Source organism: Lagenorhynchus albirostris, chromosome 10 (assembly GCF_949774975.1).
Source record: "Lagenorhynchus albirostris chromosome 10, mLagAlb1.1, whole genome shotgun sequence".
Classification (NCBI taxonomy): domain Eukaryota; kingdom Metazoa; phylum Chordata; class Mammalia; order Artiodactyla; family Delphinidae; genus Lagenorhynchus; species Lagenorhynchus albirostris.
In genome coordinates, this window is record NC_083104.1 from 52623171 (window position 1) to 52646791 (window position 23621).

The window sequence follows — 23621 nt, forward strand, 5'->3', positions numbered from 1 at the left end:
AGAGTGCAGGCTCAGTAGTTGTGGCACACGGGCTTAGTTGCTCCACGTCATGTGGGATCTTCCTGGACCAGGGCTCAAACCCGTGTCCCCTGCATTGGCAGGTGGATTCTTAACCACTGTGCCACCAGGGAAGCCCTCCATTTTAAATATAGTAGCGTGTACATGTCAATCCCAAACTCCCTAACTATATCCTTCCCCACCACCCTTCCCCCCAAGTAACCATAAATTTGTTCTCTAAGTCTGTGGGTCTATTTCAATAACAATATTTTATATCACTATATTGTAAATTATTATGCCAGTAGCTATCACAACTGATCAAAATGCTAGGCACGGTGGTAAGTACTTTAATAGACATTATTTCATTTATTCTTTAAAAGATGCTTAAAAGGTCGTTTTAGTTTCCTAAAAGAGAACAAGGATAACAAAACCCTGAGAGATTATAAATAACTCCCTTGGGTCACATATCTGGTAAAGGGCTGGATTTTGAACCCACGTCTCTGATACCGTGAAGCCGGTGGACGAGGCTGCCTCGCCGTGTCTGGGACCCCTCCTGCAGGAATTGGGCTGGCAGGGTGAGCAGAGATGTTTTACTTGTCTCTGGTACCTAGAAACAGAACACGGGGTACTTCTTGAAATGTGGAAGAAGAAAATTGATACTTCTCAGCCCAAGAAGGGAAGAAAGATTTTGTAAGTAATAGATCTTTAATGTGTTAATGTAGGGAAATGAAAATACTTGGAAAGTTAATTGAGTGGTTTTGGGTTAGTATCAGTGGAGTCAGATCTGGGCTGAACCCCTCCATTTACCCACCCACCCATCGGACTTGGGTCCTCAGGTGACTGTCTAACACTGATCTGTAGTTTTTGGTTCTGCCAGGCACCTACAGCCCCAACCTCTCTTGCCCGTGCTGCAGGTTTGATGATCCTATTTCTCTACCACAACTTTACCCTCATTGTCTTCTACCCTTAGCTGCTTTTTTTTCTGGCCACGCTGTGTGGCATGCGGGATCTTAGTTCCCCGACCAGGGATTGAACCTGTGCCCCCTGCACTGGAAGCATGGAGCCTTAACCACTGCACCGCCAGGGAAGTCCCATACTCTTAGCTGCTTTTAAAGCCCCCCACAGACTCCTTGACACCCATCTGGAGAGGTTATGATGAAGCCCACTGGAGTTAGGACACAGGGGCATTTTCAGTGAACCCTGAGTTCCATTAGTAGGTTGGCATCTGCCTTCAGTATCTCTCTTCCCTCTAACCCTCCTTGGCTAGGTCGGCAGCTGGAAAAGTTTGCTGATGCTGACACCTGTATTTAAGGTATTTCTTTTTCGTTCATCTACTTGGTAGCTTCTCTTTATGGCATCTTCATTTTTTTTTTTTTTTGTGGTACGCGGGCCTTTCACTGCTGTGGCCTCTCCCGTTGCGGAGCACAGGCTCCGGACGCGCAGGCTTAGCGGCCATGGCTCACAGGCCCAGCCGCTCCGCTGCATGTGGGATCTTCCCGGACTGGGGCACGAACCCGTGTCCCCTGCATCGGCAGGCGGACTCTCAACCACTGCGCCACCAGGGAAGCCCTACGGCATCTTCTTTTTATCCCCCTTCAGCCCTGCTACTTGGCAGGCCTGCATACCTCTCTGGATTCCAAAGCTCTTTCCTTTGTGCACTAGACAGCAGGCATTTATTAACCACCTACTGTGTGCATTAAACTCTCCCTGGTGCTCTCTCCTTTACAGCTTATAGCATAGAAGCTCGAAGTTCCTAGATCCTCATCATGTATTGAGGTAAAAAGCAAGAATGACAACAGGAAACTGTTTTTGTCCCATGGAAACAGTTTGTTCAGATGCCACAAGAACATGTTCTTCCCTCATAATAACAGTGATAAGTGGTGCCCTGTAGTTGCTAAGTTCCTTCCGTGCAAATCATGTGGTACCAGGGTTTCTCAGCCTCAGCATTGTCGCCATCTTTGGCTGCATCATTCTTCGCTGTGAGGGGTGTCCTGAGCGTCGTAGGACACTCAGCAGCATCCCAGGCCTCCACCCGCTAGATGCTAGAAGCACCGTCACCACCAGTTGTAACTCCCAAAAAACTCTCCGGACTCTACAAATGCTTCTTGGTGGGAGAGGAGGGTGTGGGGGGGGCATCACCCCTAGTTGAGAACTATTGCCTTGTATAATTCTCACAACAGTCCTATGAGGTAGGTGTCATCTCCACTTCACAGATGAGGAAACTGAGGCTCAGGAAGGTCCAGTGGCCCCAGGGCTAGGACATGACAGAGGGGAGACCAGAAGCCATCCCCACACCTTTGCTTCTTCATCTGAGCCTCTTTTGGACCCGGGGCTGCTGGGAAACTGCTTCAGTGGACAGGGAGCGGCCAGGCCAGCGGGGCTGCTGTGCACTTGAGCCTTTGCTTTTGGGAGAGGCCTTGCTCTCTTGCCAGGTGTGAGACAGCTCATCCGTCACGTCTTGAGATTCCTGGGCCGCTCCCCCCGCCCCCTACCCCGTGAGGGAGGCAGCGAGGAACTGAGAGAGATTTTAGCAGTGGAGCAAGGATGCATTCGCTGTCCTTCTCCACCGAGCCGGTCCCCAGGCCCAGCCGTAAAATGAAGGGGACCCCACACTTTGCAGTCTTGGACCCCCTTAGCCAGGATTCTGCACGAATCTGAGAAGAGGCGGTGGCACCTGGCACGTGTTTCTGAAGTTTAATTTCCCCCACGCACTGCGCTGCACTGATGGACAGAGAAAAGACAGAATGTTTGCTGGAGGCTGAAACTTGACGGCCTGTGTGTGAGCCGTGCTGGGCACTGGCTGGGGGCTCTGGGCCTCCTGATGGGCTGCAGCCACTTGGCCGCCGTGAGGACCCCCAGTGGCACATCTTCCTGCCTCATCCCACTGTGGGCCGAGGCAGAGGGAGGCCCTCACCTGCCCCCTCACCCCTGGTCATCAAAGGTAAATGGGGTCCCAAAAACTGAGAAGGGGGGTGAGGGACGCATTTACTCATCAGCTCCCCTTCATGTCTCCCTTGGGACAGTGTGGTCTAGGCTCCCAGGGCACAGGGGTTTCTGCACATTTTGAAGCCATAAATATTCTTTCCCCCAGTGGATGCACAGTGCAGAACAGCCAAACTTGAGGTCTCTCTTTATTTTTATTTATTTATTTTTATCTGTTTTGGTTGGGGCACGCGGGCTTTCATGAGGACTTGCCACAGCTTCAGCTACCGACCTCAGGTGGCTGCTTGGATTTGCTGGCCTTTGAAGCCCATGTGAGTCATCATGTTGTTAGTTTCCCCTCATCTCATGTATGGGGATGATGTGCAGACACAGCCCGTGAGCAGGAGCAGGCTCAGCTCTGAGAGTCAGGAGACGGGGTGGTGGGGTAGGGTGGGTGTTTTGGTGGTGCTGCTGTGGGCCTTGACCTTGAGCTGTTTGCTTTCTTTTGTACCTCGGTTTCTTATTCTGTAACATAGAATGTGTTTTGCAGAGATTTTGCATGATAAGTAAATGACTACTTTCAGAGAGGCTTAATGAAAGTAGCTATTCATATCATAATTATGAAGATGATGAGTAGTATAATTGCCAGCTTTCTGTGCTCAAGGTGCCATGAGGGTGACCTGGGGGGAGGTCTCCTGTGGACCTCCGTGTGTTTCTGTGGGAAAAGAAGGAAGCATATTTCTCTCTCGCTCACACTTATTTTAATTTGGGAATGGACAGAAAGTAGATTTGCTTTTTGATGTGTTCGAAGTTCTCTGCCGCCCCCTTGCTCTCTGCCCTTCCGTTCCGTTCTGATCCTGCAAAGTCAACATTTTAGGCACCTTTTTCAACAAGGAAGGGAAATGAGGCCCTCTTTTATAAATTGTTTTGAGTTTTACAAAGTTGCTTTTGTATTGTTTTGTTTGTATTTGTCACATGATAGTCTTGGAAATCTTTCCATGCCACTGGGTGAATCTGTCTTTAAAAAAACCCAGCTGCATGGCATGTAATGAATGCATTTGTCATAATTCTGTTAATAATCTCCTGGTGAGCATTTTTTGAGTACATAATAGACCCTTGGATGTAGAGAAAGGCCTGGTGTATCTGTGGTATGAAGTGGTCAGGCCAATGAGACCTAGAATAAGGTAGTCTCCTAGTCTTGGCTCTGTGCGCTTGGAGTTAATTGTTCAGCTTCTCTGGGCCTCGATTTTCCTTTTAAAAAGACAGATTTGGACTAGAAGGTATTCTCAGATCCTACCCAGCTTTCAGTGTTAGAAATTCATCCTCAGATCTCATGTACTAGTTGTCTCCTTCTGTGTAACCAATAACAAACATCCTGAAACTTCATGTCTTAAAGTCACCACCACTTTATTCAGCTTAAAGTTAGGCTGGGCCTTTCTTCTTGTCTGAACTGGGCAGCTCAGTGGCTCTCCTTGGGCTTGTTTATGTGTCTGCAGTCACCTGGCAGGCGGGTTGGGCCTGGTATTCCTGGATTGCCTCACTCACATGGCTGGTGGTTGGCTGACTGTTGGCTGGGCAGTTGGGGTGAGGGTCAAAGAATATATCTCACCCTCTAGCAGGCCACTCCGGGTCGCACGTGGCTGGGCAGGGTCCCCAAAGTAGCAAGAACAGAAACTGAAAGGCCTCTTGAAGCCTGGGCGTGGAACAGACGCATGTCATTTCCATTGTGTTCATAGGTCAGAGCACATCACAAGGCCAAGCAGATTCGCGGGGCAGGGAGACAGACCCCTCCCCCTCCTGATGGGGGGAGTGCCAAGGATCGTGGCCATTTTAACAGTTTAACATGTCCTGCGAACTGAGCCTTTGAATAGCAGTGAAAGACTGTAGAAAGGGAGGAAGAAACAGAGAGAAGCTGAAGATGGAGATTTCAAGAACTTCTTCTGGTCAGCAGTAAATACCCTTGATGTAAAACAAACAACAAAAAAAGCAAACAAAAACACTTCTTTGGACTGCTACGGTATATATGCTAGATATGTCTCCCAGCACCAGGGTTAAGAAGATAAATTCCACGTGGCTGCTGTTTCGAGACAGTTTAGTGTGGGATTTGATGGCTCCTCCAATAAACTATAATCCAGAACAAACATTTCTGGTTGAAATACAAAACCAGTGCTGTGCAATCCCCAAGAAGGGACCCACCTAGTCTATCTGGGGGGTCAGAGGAGGTTTTGGGCATCTGATTCTAGCAGGATGAGTTGGCATTTAGTGAGCAGAGAAGGGCCAGAGTGGGCACGGGAGGAGGGTGGCAGATAAAGGAAACAGCATGAGTGGAGGTTCTGTGCCCTGGAAAGACCAAAGGACTCAGAATCAGGAGGCTATGGGGTCAGTAAGGTCTGAGCTTAGGGGGCAGATATGGTGGATGCCACAGATGTGATGCCAAAAATGCTTATCTCATCACTGAGGAAATGGAGCCAGACAGGCTTGGGAGCTCTTTTAACTTTTTCTGAGATGGTGAAAGTGAACCGGAAGTTCAACATTTCCACTGAATTTGTCCTTGTATGTTCTGGAAGACAAGAAGGTAGTGTATTTGTTTTCCCCTTCTTTTATTTCTGAGGCATTTGTTGAGTCTAGTACATGCCTGTCATATACCAGGTCAATTAAATGAGGGAATAATACTTATCTCTTATTTAGCCCTGGCTGCTTCCTCGATGACTTTGAGGTAGGTGAGAATAGCCGTGAAAGCCCAACGAAGAGAATTCTGCCATCCCGTTCTGTACTCAAAGTGTGTTCTTTCTTTCAAGCAGCCTAGAAACATGATTCTGGGGAGACTGCCTGTGACAGTAGCTGTTGGATGCCAACCCAATAGCCATTCCTTGTTTGTTCTTGCCACTGGACCCCTGATTTGCTCCATAGCCAGTGGTCTTGGGCCCAGGGATGAATTGTGCTTGGTCTGAGCCACTCATGGCCAAGTACTCGCCCACCAGCCCCTCCTGTTGCTAGGGATGGTCATGAGACCCATTCTGACCAGTGGGGCTTGGAGAGGGGGCTGCTGGGGGCAAAAGGGGAATGTTTTGATTCTGGTAAAAGGAGAAAGCTACAGAAGGAGGAAGTCCCTTGGTCTCATTTCCCTGGATACCCATGTGTGTTGACATGGCACCTGGAGTAGTGGCAGCCAGTTTGTCACCATGAGGGCTTGTGCTTTGGGCCAAAGCCACTACACAGAGAGTGGCTGAGCAGAGGTGTGGACTCTGGGTCCACCCAACTCTGAACTTATTGCTAAATAGTAAAAAGGGTTATAAAGTTCAGGCCACTATCAGTCAGTTTTGTTACCTGCAACCTTTCCTAAATGATAGACTGTCTATATCATGATCAGGGATATGATGAAAAAAAGAAGAGAACCAGGGTGTACCTTTTATCCAGCCCCATTTAAATGTGGGAGGAAATATTGCAGACCATTTTGCCATGCTTTTAGATGGACTGGCATCCTTGGCTTTTGGCTAGAAATGCTCCCCAGCTTTTCCTGTGTTAATCCTGAAACCTGGGCAGAGAGGTGACAGCACGCAGTGGGCATGTAGTGGGGGCAGGCGTTGCTCCCACTGATTCTGGGACAAAAGCACCATTAAGAGGATGGTCTTTGGCATGGGAACTAGTTGTTCTTTAAAATGTAGGCTTCTTTTTGTTTTAAACACAGTAGGAGATTTGAGAATGGTGGAGCGTGAGTTTTAAAAAAGAACTGAGGAAAAAAGTCTGTGGGTGGAATTGGAACCAGCCTAATGGAACTTGTGATCTTCATGTTTGGAATGAGAGTTGTACCATGCTTTTAACCATGACCTTGTACCTGCCCTATGTCCATATTTGAACAAGGGGTTGGGGGTATGTGAAATTCCTGCAGGAAGAGCAAAGAGCAACAGCAGGAGACAAAATGAAGTGTGACCCTGAGAAAGGGCAGGCGGTTCAGCAAGAGGTAGGATGGAGGGTTAAAGACCTGGAGAAAAAAATAACAGAGAATTATGCCAGAGTCTCTAGAAGGACACCATGCTCAGGGCCTAACAAGCAAACACCAGACCTTTAGGGCAGGTGCCCTGGCATGTAAACCCGGGTTCTGAATAATCTTGTAGTGCGCAAACTTGCCTGTTTGGCTGTGTGTAAGGAAGGCCTTTATGGGATGCCTTGCTCTGGGTTCCGTCGGGCAGGTTCAGTCCGTTGGGGGGGTTGGGGTGTGTGTGGAAGCAGCGTGGGCGGGGGCAAGGAGGGTGGGCGTGGCTGTCCGTTTCCCTCCGCCTGAGGTGGGCGTGGGCCCCGGCCAGCCCCACCCACCAAGTCCGGCCCCTTCTGGGTGCTGCTTCCACCCCTCTCCCCAGGATCCCTTCAGCCCTAGAGGTAACCTAGAGATTACACGGACCTCCAGGAGGCCTCACCCTTCCCTGGTGGTTCTTTCTGTTCTTCCATCCTGTGTTTAAGCAGTTTTCCACATAAAATTTCCCCTGAGAGATTTCCACTTTCCTGACTGGACACAGTTTTGTTATCTCAGAATGTGCACAGTTCCATGTGGGAGAAGCCCAATTCTGATCACCCCTTTGGAGGACTTCTTTGGTGGCCAGCACGGACGTGGACTGGGGTGGTGGCCGGGAGTGGGACAGGAATGGTCAGCTCTGAACAGGGAAAACTAGACAGGAATGGTTACCAGAGTGTGAGAAATAGAGTGGGGAGGATTTAGGATGACTTGTGAGTGGGGTTTGGGCCGGGAGAAGCCAGCCTGTGGGCAGATGATGTAATAAGAAAGCGGGGGGGCTGAGCGGGGGAGTATTTCCCTAGTAGTCCAGTGGTTAAGACTTCCCCTTCCAATGTTGAGGATGAGGGTTAGATCCCTCGTTGGGAAGCAAAGATCCCACATGCCTCCCGGCCAGAAAACCAAAACATAAACAGAAGCAATATTGTAACAAATTCAATAAAAAAACTTTTAAAATGGTCCACATCAAAAAAATCTTAAAAATAGGGGTGGGGGTGGAAATGGGGCAGGGAGGGGGTCCTTTGAGTGAAGGCATTTTAAAAAAATTAATCTTTATTGGAGTATAGTTGATTTACAATGTTGTGTTAGTTTCTGCTGTACAGCAAAGCGAATCAGTTATACATATCCACATATCCACTCTTTCTTAGATTCTTTTCCCATATAGGTCATTACAGAGTATTGAGTAGAGTTCCCTGTGCTATACAGTGGGTCCTTGTTGGTTCTCTATTTTATATACAGTAGTGTGTATATGTCAGTCCCAATCTCCCAATTTATCCCTACCCCGCCTCCTTTCCCCCGTGGTAACCATAAGTTCGTTTTCTACATCTGTGACTCTGTTCCTGTTTTGTAAATAAGTTCAAGGGAAGGCATTTTATAGATGATTGGAAATCTGTAGTTTGAGGGCTGACAGTGAGCATTTGTAATTCCTCTGAGAAAAGGCAGCAATTGAAGACACAGTGAGAAAAAGCCCTTTGTAGACAAAGGTACATGCATAGAACTGCGGATTGGCCCTCAGGGTTCACCCACAGCTGGGTGGTGGAAGATAACTAGAAGACTTTGGTGAGAAAGGCGACATGTGCCCTGCCGCAGATGCAGGAGGGGCCTGGGGAGGGTTCATCATCCCCCAGGCTTTGAAAGGTGGGAGTGCTCAGTGGCATCAGAAGCTGCAGGAAGAAGGGTGATTGGGAAAAAGCATTGAGATTTGCCCCGAGGAAGGTGAGAGAGCAGGATGTTTATATTTAGCCACGAGCATTAGAGGAATTGTTTCAAGTAGGATTTTAAAAACAGCCATTTCGTCACTGTATCATTGTTCAGTGGCCTCAGATTTGCCCTCTGCAAGGGGCACATCTCATCTTCCCAAGGCCTTGACCTCAGGTGTGCAGGATCCTTCTCGAAGTCAATAAGTGATGCTCGGATGAGCCATGCAAACTGTAAATGGGGCAACAGTGGGACTGAGAGAGCCTGCCTGCGGCACTGACAGAGGTTTGCCCACACCTCCCTCTTTCTGGGGCACCTGGACCAGTAGAGAATTTCACATCTGGACTTGAGGGAGTGATTGTGTGGGCCTGGCAGCATCTCTGGGTGAAGTGAGAACTGCTTCCTACTGAGTTCTGCTCTGTGTGTAATACAGTCTACCTAAGAAGGCAATTCCAGAATACAATTTATTTGTTAGTTTAACTTTTTGGATTATAGAAGTAATGTAACGGGATGTGACAAACTTTGGAAAATAGAAGAAAGAACAACGTGGTCTCACCACTGTAGAACTTCCGCTGTTAACAATTTGTGATAGTTTGTGCAAATAGTTTTTTACTCCTGTGTTGGTTGACTGACTTCCTATTTTACTAAGAAAACTTGAGCTGTTGCTTAGAAATGCCTCCCAGTTTTTAGCCAGTGGCCCTGGGTGTATAGTTCTGCCTGCATTAAGGGGAAATAAGACCAGCCTTATAATAAAATAAAGTTCCACATACATGGAAAAAAGAGAAGAATCGCTTTCAGGATGTGTAGGAGGACGTGGGGAGAGGCTGACAGACACAGATTATGTTAGAATTGTCTGTGGAGGGTTCTCTGATTCTTAAGGCATTAATCCTTTTTTTTTTCCTTCATTTTTTAAAAACTGAGGTGAAGTTCAAATATCATAAAATAACCACTTTATTTTATTTTTTTAATTTTATGTTTTTGGCCATGCCTCGAGGCATGTGGGATCTTAGTTCCCCGACCAGGGATCGAACCCGCGGCCCCTGCATTGGAAGTGCGGAGTCTTAACCACTTGACTGCCAGGGAAGTCCCTAAAGTAACCATTTCAAAATGGACAATTTGGTGACATTTAGTACTTCCACAATGCTGTGCATCCACCACTTCCATCTTCCATCTTGTTCCAGAACATTTTCATCACCCCAAAATAAACTCCTGAAGCACTTACTTCCCCGAGCCCCTGGAAACCACCAATCTGCTTTCTGTTCTACGGTTTTACCTGTTTTGGGTAGTTCTTACAAGTGGAATCATACAATAGGTGACTTTTGGCGTCTGACTTCTTTCATCCAGCATCATGTTTTTGAGGTTCAACCACATTGTAGCACATCTGATCATTTCTCTTTATGGCTGAATAATATTCCATTGTATGTTATGCTGTAATTTGTCCATTCATCGGTGGATGGAGATTTGAGTTGTTTCTACCTTTTGGCTCTTGTGAATAGTGCTGCTGTGAATGTTTGTGGACGTGGATGTGTATTTGTTTGAGTACCTGTTTGCAGTTCTTCTGGGTGAGGCACTGATCTTAACTCCTCACTCCCTAGGTTGTAAAACACCTAGATTGAGGCAGACCATGTAGACCCTGGCAGCTCTCTGATGGAACCCACACATTTTGCTGCCTGCATAGCACTTCTCTGCTTTATATTGATTTTGGTTACAATCCCAAAGATAATACATGCGACCTCTTTTGCCCAATAGAGGGTGATTGCTGCTTTGTTACAGGAATCCTAGTTCAGCATCTTCTGTGTATGGTGTGAAATAGAAGACGGAATCTCATTGCTCTTGTCACAGCTGCTCATGGGGTAAAACAGTCTCTTACTGCTCTGCCTGTCAGCGGATCTTAGTTCCATAGCCCCAGACTCTAGAGTCCCTGTCATTGCCTCAGAGAGGGGCTGCCTTCTTTGTTTGGCTCAGGTCTGAGGGTCCAGGGCTGCCGGCGACTGTGGACCGTTAGATGTGTGACTCCCCATGTCCTGGAGATACCCCGCCATGAACTTTTTAATCAGTTATGTTCTATTCGCAGTGTCTAGATCGGGCCCTTGTCTGGAAATTTCTCTCTCTGTTCCTCGATAGAACTCTTGAAAGATTTGAGGAGGAAATGAAATTTGACATCATGCTTATGGAACTTCAGCCTAGAAGAGCAAATCTGGATGGAAAAGAAAAGAGGAGGGACCAGCAAATAGCTCTGATGACAGATTAAAGCAAGTGTACCATTTTGGCTACTGTCTGGCACCCTGTGTAACAATACGTAGTACCTATTGTTTTAGGTGGATTCTCCCAGAGGGCAGAGCCTGAGAGATGAAGGCTTGGGTGCAGGATTTTGGAGTTAGGGAGACCAGCAAGAGGGAAATATGGAAATTGACAAAGGCAACCAAAAGGGCAGGTTTTTGTGCTGGTTACCGCCGTGGGCGATTAAAGCAGAATCACTGTCGCCCTTCTAGGAATGTGCTTCAGAATTCTCTACCCCAGGTCCGGAAGATGGGATTATTTATCCACTGGCTGCCAACCCACCGATCAAGGGTTGCCCCATGGGCGTGTTAATTCTCTCTTTTACTTCCAAGTTTGCTCTTGAACCTGTCAAGACAGGTACCTGTACCTCTTGAAAGTTCGTTCCCATTGACTTTTTGAATTGGCTCCCATAGAACAGCCCCAGGTCAGAAAGTAGGAGGTTTTAAATAGTGCAGCCAAGGCTGGTACTAACATCTGTGCACAGCTGGTCGCCTCAGAAACTGCTGGAATCGAAAGGTGGGCTGGGAGGATGTAAGGCAGGACACACCTGTATCTGACACATGTCACTTCCACATCCCCTGTCTCTCTTTTGGTCGCCACTGCTTCTTTGTCTTTCAAAGCTTCAGGAATATCCAGAATTGATGGTATCTGATCATAGGGGATTTTCTCAGCCAGGTTCCAAGTGAAGGTCATGTATTTTTCCCAGTGCCCTTAACCTCTTTTTTCTCCTCTATTATTCATTTTGGTGGAATTAAGCCAGTTGATCTGTTAAAGTCACTAAGTCTGTTAAAACTGTAGGAATCCAATTAGATTTTAATACAAGACAAAACCGTCTTTTAAAAAATGAGTGATTTGGACTCTTCAACAGGTAGTGGAGTCTCTGGAGACAGTAAGGAATGAGGAAAAATCTCTCGAGTATTATCATGCAGGGAGCGATCAGAGTTTAACTTTCCCCTTCATGTGCCCTCGAGTCTGTTGTAACAGTGACATATTAGCTCAGAAGCATTTTGAGTCCTAGAAGGACCTATTATTGTGTGTCTGTAACACCCAACAGCTTTGCATCCACATTTCCTGTGAGGATCAGGCCATCTTCCTCCCTGTCCCCTGAGTATTAACATACAACTGACCTTGTGGGACTCGAGAGACATTGTTCCAGCTAATGATTAAGAACTCTCCAGACAATAGGGGCTTCTTAGACAATGGGTGAATTTCCAGGATGTCCGGCCCCCTTCCGAGAAGGAGGGAGATAACAAAATGTAAAAAAGGTGTCTGTCAAAGACCAACCAGGCAGCTGGGGAGAAGGAGGGAGATAACAAAATGAAAAAAGGTGTCTGTCAAAGACCAATCAGGCAGCTGGGGACAAGTTCCCTCTCTGGTCCGAGCCTAAGCCGGGACCAATCAGCAGGAGAACACAACCAAATCTATAATTTACATACGGGGAAGTGGGAACCTATAAAACTGACATATTCGCGCCCAAAAGGGTTCCTTCTTCGACCTCCTGCGTGAGGACCAAGGAACCCCGGTGCACCGGCCTTCAATAAACCTCTTGCGTTTTGCATCGACTTCCGACTCGTTGTTTCCTGGGCGAGTCGAAACTCCTAGGAGACCGCGCAGGTCTAACAACCTGCCCAGGTATAGAAACCTGGAGCCAATACCACCTCCCCTGTGATGAGCCCAGAAGCTCTTGGCCGAGCCAGTATTTGCGCTGGTGAATTCATGGAAACTGCTATCTTGCAGCTCACTCATTGGAGAGCAGGGTTTCACTCCAGGGCTGACACTCCAGGAGAAGTTCTCTTAGCTGATGATTTGGAGACACTGTCCCTTGATAAAAATCAGTTGGCTAACTATGGAGAACAGTATGGAAGTTTCTTAAAAACTAAAAATAAAGTTACCATATGATCCTGCAATCCCACTCCTGGGCATACATCTGGAGAAAACTATAATTTGAGAAGACATCTGCACCCCAGTGTTCATTGCAGCACTGTTGACAGTAGCCAAAACATGGAAGCAACCTAAATGTCCATCGATAGATGAATGGATAAAGAAGATGTGGTACATATATACGATGGAATGCTACTCAGCCATAAAAAAGAATGAAATAATGCCATTTGCAGCAACATGGATGGACCTAGAGATGATCATACTGAGTGAAGTAAGTCAGAAAGAGAAAGACAAATATCATATGATGTCACTTATCAGTGGAATCTAAAAAATGACACAAATGAACTTATTTATGAAATAAAAATAGACTCACAGACTGCAAAAACCAACTTATGGTTACCAAAGGAGAAAGGGTTGGTGGGATAAAATAAGAGTTTGGGATTATTATATACACACTACTAAATATAAAATAGATAACCACCAAGGACCTGCAGTGTAGCACAGGGAGGTATACTCAGTATCTTGTAATAATCTATAAGGAAAAAGAATCAGAAAAAGAATACATATAATATATTTATATATAACTGAATCACTTTACTATACACTTGAAAGTAACACAATGTAAATTAACTATCCTTCAATTAAAATAAACATTTAATTTACAGTATCAAAAAAACCCCACCGAAACCAGTTGGCTAAAGCTAGGAATCATAATCTTAAGCATGTATGTCATTTTAACTTAAAATCCTCACTCACCAGTCTCTGTGGGAGGGAATGAGCTTCAGGTTCTACTACTCCACCATCTTGATTGTTCTCCCTCCCTCACCAGTCTTTAGATGTAGGTGCAAGGCCCTTTCACCAAGCATGGGTTTACTGGTGCAAAGTCTGCATCTTCTCCCCTGTAGAAAGCATATCTGTAATGTATCACCTATAATCTTCTGTTCTGGTTTCTTTAAAGAACAGGACAAACTGGTTACAGAATCCTTCTAGATTTTTCGAAATGGTTTCTAGTCTTTTACAGTTATCATGACCACACCTAATTGAACAGCAGTTTTTAGCAGCTCAACTTTTATTGACATTTTCCAAGTCATCGAGCTTAGTTTCATAGAGACTTTATGATTTCATAAAGAATTCATCACACTGATCTTGGAGAGGCAGCAGTGTGCGGTGGCTTGAAGTGAGATCTTAGTTCCCTTCCCAGCAATTGAATCTGGGTAGCCTGGATGAAAACCAGAAATCCTAGCCACTAGACCAGCAAGGGCTGGAGGCTAGAAGCAAATTTCCCCTGGCTCTTGCCTCCATTGAAAAATGCATTTCTCAAGGAGGCAGAAACTGTAAAAACAGGTACAAAGTTTATTATTAGAAACAGCACAACAAGTGGGGGAGCACACAGAGAAACAGTTTCAGTTAAGACAGAAGCAAGGCAGAGATACACACTGGGAGAGAAAGGGTGTGGGCATCCCCCCCTATCAGGAGGAGTGCAGTGAAGAGGCAGTTAAATCATTTATATAGGGCAGTTCTTCTGGGTCTTTGTTTACCTTTGGCCAATTATCTGGTTTCTTTTTCCACACGTGACCAGCCCTAGGACCCTCCCCGACGTGTGTGCAACTTTTTTCCAAGATGGATTCCAGCCCAGAGGCCTATGGGGGGCCTTGGCATCACCTATTATGGGGTGGCGCCCCCTCCTTTTTGACCCCCAAGGAGGCTTTCTGCACATGTGCAGTGTCTCCCTTGACCCTAAGGATGGGAAGTATGTGACCTCTTGATCTTTTGCTCAGACAGGGTTTAGCCCCTCTCTGTCCCTGCCATGACTGTTATCTTAAAGTGTCCACAGGAGACAAAGTCCAGCTATTTACCCTGCTTCTGTTGTTATTTCTATTTCGTAGTGCAAACGGGAGGCTGATTGTAAATGTCTAACCTGGAGCCCACCTATCTCCTGTCTCAGGAAATGCAAACAGGAGGCTAGTTGTAAGTGTCCAGACTGAAGCCCATCTTTTTCTCACCCCAAAAAATGTAAACAGGAGGCCAGTTGTAAATGCCTAACCTGGAGCCCACCTATCTCCTGCCTCAATACATTGGAATTATTTTTCGTAGTTATATTTTGTCAGTGTACTATGTAAGTTAGGCCGTTAAAGTAATGCGTACACCAACATCAACAGAGTAGGGACTAAATCTACGTGGCTCCTTGTGGACCCCCAGCTCCGCTGGTGGGCGGAAGTGTGCAGGCATCACTGCGGGGGTGGGTGGTGGACTGTGCGCCATGAGCAGGCTTTACCCGCTGTGCTGGACGGTGGATGGAAGGAATGGAAAGTGGTGGGAAATCCGATTACTTGGTTAAATTGAGGACATTGAGAACATCCACTAGAGCTTTTCTAACTCTGCTACCTGATACCCTAAGGCTGGACATTGCAAAAATCCTCACGTATAATATGACATTTACAGCTGGCCTCCTGTTTACATTTCTTGGGGTGAGAAAAAGATGGGCTTCGGGCTGGTCACTTACAACCTTTTCTGGGCTGTTTCTAATGACTCCATCTGCAGACTTTCTGCATGGAAATTACTGGCACCCACTGGGAGTCCTACGGGCTTTTTTGCTCTGCCAGATACTCATTTGCTGGGCCAGCTTCTGCAAATTTCAGTGATTGGAATGACAGGGCCTAGTCCTTAAACCACTTATACTTCTAATGACTCCCGTCTTAAATTCTTGGCTAAAAATTGAGAGATCTGAGAGTGAGTCAGGTTCTTTGCGGTCCAGAAATCAGTTGTAGGGGAAAAAATAATCTTGTTGGCTCTGTATACTTGTCAAGTCTTGTGTCTGGATTGTTAGAAATCCTAGACACAGATAAATTCCTTAGTGTTTTAAAAATAAGTTTAGCTTAGTTTTAGCATAAGCTTGTGAACCTGTGGTTTGTTTCTCTTCAGCAAGAAGTGCCTTAGGGAGAATTAGGGAGGGGTTACGTAGGTGCAGAATACCTACCTGTGTGTGTTACATGCAGAGAACAAGTCCAGCAGGAAAGAGGAGGGCAGATATCAATAGCTTCGAAGGTTCTGGTCAGATATAAAATTTTAAGAAAATTGCAGCTTCCTGTTGCTACCACCCCACCTCCCACCATGTGGGTTGGTAAGGTGCTATTTACCCAGATTCCCTGAGTTATTAGCAAGTCCTGCATTTCTGTCTTAACTTCATCAGTAATATGAAACTTGAAATAAGTCATTTCAAGTGGGATTTATTCCACGGATCCTGTAGGATTCTGCATGCAGCTGAGGCATGTTGACGGTGGTGTGATTTAATTTTTTTTCCATGGAAAGCATTTTGAAACACAAGTAAGACTTGCCCTTTTGAGCTTCCTGCTTTTGTGCCTGAGCATTTGGGGAGGAGATAATGATCTCTAAGTAGATAGGAGTGCATCGGTCAGAGATGAGTTATGGATTGTGGGAAAATCACATTTGCTTCTTAAAATGTTCTGTCTTAGAATTGCACTGGACTTTCCATCCCTGTGGCTGCGTTGACCCCACTGGTAAGTGATGGAAGTTTAAACGTAAAATAAGAGCCCCCTTTCTGCCATGTTATGGAGTGATCATTTATAGAATCCCTTGGCGTGCAGTCTCCTTTTGTTCTGTGATTCATTTCTGGCATAAAGTATCTTCTAGTTCGATGATATTGAGATGTGAGAGGAAATAGGGAAGGGAATAAATCATGAAGTGCCCATCTGCAGGGCAGTACAATTTAACCATGAAAATGATCCAGTAGAGATGATCTGTGCTATGTAGACATATCTAAATTGTATGCAAATAACAAGTTAACGCCTGAATATGGCCCTGAGGAGGAAAGCTTGCTGGAACCCATTGTTCTCATTTGCTCATCTTTCAGAGCATCTGAATCAGCCCCAGGTTATACCAGGTACTCTGGCTTGCCTGGCCATTGTCTGTAATGTCTAATTCAGGAGCTCATCTTTCCAGTCGTTACCTCTCTGACCTCATCTCTTACTGCTCTGTACCTTGCTCATTTCACCCCGGCCATGCTGTCCTCCTTGCTCAAATGTGCCAGGTGGACTCCTATCCCAGGACCTTTGCACCTGTTGAGTTTCTACCTAGAATGCTGTTCCCCCGTTGTCAGAGCATGGCTCACTCCTTTGCTTCACTCAGGTCTTTAAATCAAATGTCACCTTCTCATGAGGGCTTCCCTGGCCACCTATCTAGAATTGGTAAGCCCTCCTACTTTTGTCTATCCCTGCTTTGTATTACTTTTGTCTATTATTCCTGCTTTAGATTATTATATATTATCTAAAACACTTTATATTTTAAGTCTATCTGTCTCTTTGCCTTCCCAGAATGCCACTTCCATAAGGACAGGTATACTTGTCTGTTTAGTTCACTGTTGTATCTCTATTGCCTAGAGCGGTGCCGGGCACATAGTAGGTGCTCAGTAAATACCTGTTGGATCTCTCAGGTATGTGTGTTGGTTGAAACTGTACCAGGTTGCTTTTTGAACATTTCGGGCTTGGATATAATTAAGTGGGGGTGGTGTGTCTTTTCCAGACTCTTCTGCCTCTTGGAAAAGGAGAGGGATATCTCCCTTTCCTTTGAGTCATTGTTGGTATTTTAAAAATTAGGTTTCCAGGGAGGGAGCAGTAGTGTAACCAGCAGTTAAAACTGAGGTTGGGGGGATTCGTTGCTCTCATTTACTGCATTCGTACCACTTGCCAGGTGAGGCCTGTGTCAGATTCCACAGGGTACACAGTGGCTGGATACAGTCCCTCGCCTGGGGGAGGTCACAGTCTAGGGAGGACAGTGAATCATGGACAGACCACCCATGGGTAAAACACACTAAGTGCTACGAGGGGTGTGAGCTGCATTTTATTCTTGATACCATTGCCCCTATTATTATGGATGATTGATTAAAAAAATTTAAATCCATGTATTTTCACCTTAAAGAGCTTATTGTTTGAGTATTTGAGAACTGGCGCGCTTACGGGGCTTTGATATTATAAAGGATTTTTTTCCCTCCAAATGCTAATTAAGCTATTAGTTATGGTTATAAAGAGTTGTGGTGACTTTTTCAGACCTCAGTTGAAGAGAGTGGGTGAATCACTCTAGCAAGTGCAATGTAATGGGCCACGGAGGCAGCTCGCTTGGACTTGACTCCCAGCTCCATTGTTTACTAGCTGTGTGACCCAAGGAAAGATGCAGAATCTTTCTGTGTCTTATTTCTGAAATGGAAACAATAGATCTACCTCATGGTATCATACAGATTTATTATAAATTTTTATTTTAAAGACTTACATTATTTAAAGATTTATTACATCTTTTATTATAAATTATAAAAATGATTTAAGATGTGTATATAATACTTAAAACAGTTCATGGTACATAGTGGGTGTCATGTAAGTGTTAACTATATACTCGTAATTAAAGTTATAACCATCATTACAGGATCATGGTAAACTCATCAGTCCAAACAAGTCCTTCTCTTAAAAATTTTTTTAAGAAACTCTTATAATTATTTTTCTTTTTTCCTGGCTCCCATTCCCCAGTCAGCATTAATTCCTGGCATACGTATGTGTCTTTGTTTGCCTTGTTGTATGCGTTTTGAACTTACCTAAGTGGTATTGTCCTGCTGGTCTTATCATTTTCTTCTTAAACTTTTTAACTCAGCAGTATGCTTTATCAGTGTTGCTCTACATACCTCTAAGTCATGACTTCTACTTGATGCATGTGTATTATTGTATGAAGGAAGAGTCTGCTTTTTATTTATACAGACTCTTACTGCTGTACACCTACATTGCCTCAAACTCCCCACCTTCATCACCTGGGAGCATCGTTGTATCTATCCCTCTGTATACATGTGACTGGGAGCATATTTGTTGGGTACCTGCCCAGCAGAAAGTTTGAGGTTCATAGGGAACATACGTATATATTTTCACTAAATTCCGCTTTACTGCTACTAAAATGGCTGCACCAGTCTACCCTCTCACTAGCAATGCAAGGGGTTCCAGTATCTTTGCATCCTTGCCATTATTTGGGGTTGTTTTACTCTTTAATTTTGGCAAATCTGGTGGGTATACTATCTCCTGGTGATGTAATTTGTATTTCTCTGATTACCTTGATATATTATTAGCCATTCGTGAATCTCCTGTAAACTGCCTGTTCTTATCCTTTGCCCATATTTTTTGCTGTGTTTTCTGACTTCTTTTTCTAGGAGCTCCTTTTATATTCTAGATATTAATCTGACTTCTCCCAGTCTCTACACACTTGTGATTTTTGTCTACAGTGTCCTTGTTGAATAGAAACTCTTACTTACAATGTAGTCAAATCCATCAAATTATTCAACTTGTGATTTACACTTTTGGTCTTGGTTAAGAAATGCTTTTCTCCATGTTACATAACTTTTCTCCTACCTTTTCTTTTGTTAGCTTGTAGTTTTACTGTTTACATTTAGATTTTTGCCTTTGTATATCCCGTAAGACAGAAAGCCAGCAATATTTTTGCTTTTCCCAATAGCATTTTTTCTCTTCACTGGTTTATGGTGCCGCCTCTGTAATATACCAAGTTCTCATATATACTTAACATGTTCTCACACCCTCTTTTCTAGTTTTTAGTCCAATTGCTAGTTCCTGCATGAATACCATATAGTCATCGTGGCTTTGCTGTTTGTTAGTATTTGTATCTGGTGGGAGGGTGAGCCCCTCTCCTTTTTCTGAATAACTTGGCTCTTCACAGACCTTTATTCTCCTATTTATATATTGTAATAAATTTGTTGAGTTGCTCAAAAAATCCTACTGGAATTTTTTTTTTTTTTTTTTTTTTTTTGAGGTACGCGGGTCTCTCACTGTTGTGGCCTCTCCCATTGTGGAGCACAGGCTCCGGACGCACAGACTCAGCGACCATGGCTCACGGGCCTAGCTGCTCAGCGGCAAGTGGGATCTTCCCAGACCGGGGCACGAACCCGTGTCCCCTGCATCGGCAGGCGGACTCTCAACCACTGCGCCACCAGGGAAGCCCCCCGCTACTGGAATTTTTATTAGAGCAATTATATAATAATTCGGGAGAAATGACATTTTATAATAAGTTGTCCAATTCATTCACCTGGGTGTGTCTTCATCTTTTCAATTCCTCATTGATTTATTTTCACAGATTTAAAAAAACTCTTCTCTACAAAAGTCTTATGTATTCCTTATTGGATTAATACCTGTACATCATAGTTTTATTGTTATTTTGAATATCTTATTTTCTGCTGTATTTTCTAGTTGGTTATTGCTGATACAGAGGAAGGCTGTTGACCTTTCTAAGTTCATCATATATCTGGCAACTTTGTTGGACTCATTAGTGTGCTTGCTTTTTATTTTTTTGTAAAATGGTCACACCTACAGTCAATGACATTTTTGTTACTTCTTATCCTTCTACCTCTTTTTCTTTTTTGTTCCTATTTTGTTGGCTAGTGCCTCTAGTACTATGTTAAACAGTGATGATATTGGAATCCTTATCTTGTTTCTAAAACTAAAAGCAGTGAAACTAAAATTTCTATATTAAATCTGGAGGTTGCTCTAGGGTTTTGGTGGTTGTTCTGGGTTTTTGGTGGTTGCTCTGACATAACTAAGTTAAATTAACTTCTTTCTAGTCCTTGTTTTCAGAGTTGTTTTTTTCCTATTGAAACAGCTATTCAGCATTAAAAAGTCTTTGTTTCATGTTATTTACAAACAACATATATAAAATAAAATGACTTTCTTTGAGGATCTGCAGTTCTAAGAGAATATAGTACACAGTTATCCTGCTTTCAAAGGAGTGTTGCATGTGTATTTTTACAATAGGTGAATGTGCAAGAGGAAAGGTGAAAATGGATAAACTGGTATCAGCTTTCATCCTTTCTATTAAATGTTTTAATGTCAACCTTGTGTCAGACACTGTTTCAATGACTAAGTCCTCATTTAATTGAGAAGGACCAGCTGGAGGGCCTGAGTCTCTCATCAGGCTTTTTTAGTTAAATCTTGAAGGAGGCTCGTAATTGGCTCCTCTTTTGGTATATTTCACTTTATCTTTTTGAGGCTGTAGTTTTTAGATCTATAAAGTGGGAGGACTAGACTCGAGATTTCTTCTAGCTCTAAAATTCTGTAATTCCACAGCAGGAGGATTGGAGAGAATGGGGCCTGGACAATCGAAAGAGGGAACCTTCACACTTTCAGAATAAAGCATAGAAAAGGAGTCTTGGTACGTGGAATCACAAGGTCCCAAGTAAAGGATGTGGATAGAAGGTGCAGGAGGTGAGAGGGTGGGTGTGTGGAAGGTTTTAAAATTGCACATGACCACTTCTAGGTGGATCTGCAAGATGGTGGAAGCTGAGGGAAGTGGGAAAAAATAGTAGTGTGTGATGTGCCAAGTGCATGAGACCAATGCTTTCAGCCCAGTTGTTTTCTGTTTTTTGTTTTTGGCCTTGCCATGGGGCATGCAGGATCTTAGTCCCCGACCAGGGATCAAACCTGTGCACCCTGCAGTGGAAGCACAGAGTCTTAACCACTGGACCACCAGGGAAGTCCCTTTCAGCCCTTTTGGGACCTTCAACTTGACCTGGACAGAGGCTGGGCCAGAGTATGGGTTAGGGATTCTGGAGCAATTGGATTAGCTGTTAGAGAAGAGTCAGCAGAATTTATTTGGTGGATGAAAATGTTGGGAGAACAGGCAAGCTGAAAATGTCAAGATTTCTATCCCTCTATTTGCATAAAATGGAAATATATGCATTTTGCTTGCCCTGATTTTTCAGAGATCTAGCATTTGCATATATAATCAGGATGATATGTTTAGAAGCAAGCTAGAGCCTTCCTCTCTGGGGAAAACCACAATTTTTCCTTTGCAGACATGTTTGTATGCATTTGTTTGTGTGTATTTTAACAGAATCTTGGTATAAAGTTAGTGGAAAGTGTTTAAGATGTATTCAAGATTCACATATAACAATGGAAGAAATTTCCTAGGCTTGGTAACTTAGAGTTGAAACTATTTCTGTAAGAGGACAGGAATTTGGAAAAGTAGAGAGAGCTGAGTATAATTTTGGGAAGTTAATCATGGCAATGAACTTGGAAAATGTCCAAGTTTTAAGCTGAGGTAACAGAATATTAAAAAGCAAAAGCAGGGCTTCCCTGGTGGCGCAGTGGTTGAGAGTCCGCCTGCCGATGCAGGGGACATGGGTTCGTGCCCCGGTCCGGGAAGATCCCACGTGCCATGGAGCGGCTGGGCCCATGAGCCATGGCCGCCGCTGGGCCTGCGCGTCTGGAGCCTGTGCTCCACAACGGGAGAGGCCACAACAGTGAGAAGCCCGCGTACCGCAGGAAAAAAAAAAAAAGCAAAAGCAAACAAATAAAAAGCAGGGCTAATGAAAAGGTTCATATGAAACTATTAAGCAAAATAGTAGGATAGATTCATTTTAAAAACACTCCACATTAAGAAAAAAAAAAACTCCACGTTTTATTGAGATGTTGACTGCCAAGAAAACAAAAGTCTGAATAATTTTGAGGCCCTGAATGTAATATTTAAAAAACTGTTATGCTTTTCCCTTTTGGTTGATTTTGAGGTATGTTTCCTTTTGGAAGAAAAGGAATAAACCACAATTTTTATGATTAGCTTTCACATATTTAGAAATGGCACATTAATTTGTTTTTTTAGAGGAGAGAGAAGGAATGTGATGAAATGGTTTTAGTCAGTTGAATTTATTTTTCACAAAACATAACCAGGCCGGTTTGATTTTTCTGCCTCCCCTGGGCTATTTTATTCTGAAATATAGTGTCTTTTTTCCCGTTGCTGTGAAAGAATTCAAGGAAGTGAGGAAAATATGCACCAAAATTAAATGGCATTTGAAGGCTGTTATAATTGACTCTCAGCAATTTTTCCCATCAGAAAAATTTTCTACAGAAACAGTTGCCATGAATGTATATTTAAGATATTCCCCTCCCCTACTCCTTTTCAGCTTTTTAATTTCAGCTGCAGCAAGCTTAATTATAAATTTCTGATACAAGTTTTAAGCCGTTTTTATGACCAGCTGATGATCTTTGCCGTTTGAGGGTTTGTTTGTTCTAAAATCCTAATGGGAAATAGCTCATTACTTATTTATACTAATTCTTTGCTTTTGGTACCCATGCATCATTGGAGCAATCTACAGTCACTTCGTGTTCTACAACAGATAGGTTTTCAAAAACGTGCCATCACAGTAAATGTACTTTGTACTTTTTTCTCTGAAGCAAACTTTTTTAGTAATTAGGATGATTACTCTTAATTTACCTTTTTTTTTTTTTTGTAGGTTAAGGAAGTTAAGGTAAGGCTATGTCTGCTTAAGGCACTTGGATGAAAACAACCTTTAAATCCATATACTTGACTCTGGGCCCACTTAACAATCATTCACCTACTCAGTACCCAAAGGCCTCATTTTTCTTAATTTTTGAATGATAATGATGACATTTATTGCATGCTTCCTATATGGCATGTGCTTTACCTCTGTCTTTTCATGTTACTCTCCAACAACCCATGAGGTAATATTAACATTTTAGAAATTAAAACACCACGTTACTTTACTAGGCCGCACAGCTCATGAGTGGCAGAGCGCAGATTTGAACCCAGACCCTCAACTTGAGAAACCGTGGTCTTAACCACTCACCCACACTGTCCTGTGGGGCTAGGTTCTCTTGCTGCTCGTCCTGTGATTCTCTTCTAAGCTTCCCAGACTAGACTCTCTCTCTCCGGCTTGTTGCTTGGTTTCCCTGCTGGAAATCTTCTTTCTAGCTAGTGCTGCTTCTCCCTTTACAGTCACACCTTTCCTTTATGCCAGTTTGGGCCAGTAAATACAAAAAGGACGTCT

General features: G+C 44.1%; 1 protein-coding gene and 1 long non-coding RNA gene across 4 annotated transcripts in view; both read left to right on the plus strand.

Moving 5' to 3' along the window:
• OSBPL10 (oxysterol binding protein like 10) overlaps positions 1–23621 on the plus strand; it is a 322389-nt gene that overhangs the window by 149022 nt on the left and 149746 nt on the right. The gene's annotated exons all lie outside the window — the stretch shown is intronic.
• Positions 12095–12459, plus strand: LOC132527192 (uncharacterized). Its single transcript, XR_009542905.1, has 2 exons — positions 12095–12168; positions 12231–12459. It is a non-coding gene; the product is annotated as an uncharacterized LOC132527192 (long non-coding RNA).